This window comes from Oratosquilla oratoria, chromosome 35 (genome assembly GCF_046742065.1).
Source record: "Oratosquilla oratoria isolate Oo_2021 chromosome 35, ASM4674206v1, whole genome shotgun sequence".
Taxonomy (NCBI): Eukaryota; Metazoa; Arthropoda; class Malacostraca; order Stomatopoda; family Squillidae; genus Oratosquilla; species Oratosquilla oratoria.
The window spans coordinates 43,862,692-43,863,513 of NC_134811.1; positions in this window are offsets into that span (position 1 = coordinate 43,862,692).

Here is an 822-nt window from a genome sequence, read left to right on the forward strand (position 1 = left end):
ACCACCTACACCACCACCTCCACCACCACCACCACCAGCCATCATCCACCTCCACCTACCTCACACCACCACCACCACCACCACCAAAACCACCACCACCACCACCACAACCATGCCACCACCTATACCACTACCACCATCCTCACCACCACACCACCACCACCACCACCACCACCACCACCACCACCTACATACACCACCAACATCACCAGTCCACCATCATCATCAGCATCATCATCATCACATGCATCATCAGCATCTCATCATCAGCTGCTGCATCTCACCAACATCACATCCTCAGCAGCTCAGCATAATCATGCATTGCCAGCATACCAACATCAGCAGCTCTTCATCCATCATCATCATCCATCATCATCCAGTAATCAGTCTCAGCATCATCAGCTGCATCTGCTTCCGGCATCATTATGCCGAAGTACGCAGCTGATGCATGATCATCATCATCATCATCATCATCATGCATCATCATCACAGCTGCAGCCAGCAGCATCACAACCATCACCACCACCACCACCACCACCTCCACCACCCCACCAACCCACCACCACCACCACCACCACCACCCCCCCCCCCCCAGCACCACCACCACCACCACCACCACCACCACCAACCCCTCCCCACCACCACCACCACCACCACCACCACCACCATCAACCCCCCTCCACCACCACCACCACCACCATCAACCCCCCTCCACCACCACCACCACCACCACCACCACCACCACCACCACCACCACCACCACCACCACCACCACCACCACCACCACCACCACCACCCCCACCACCCCCACCCCCCCCCCCA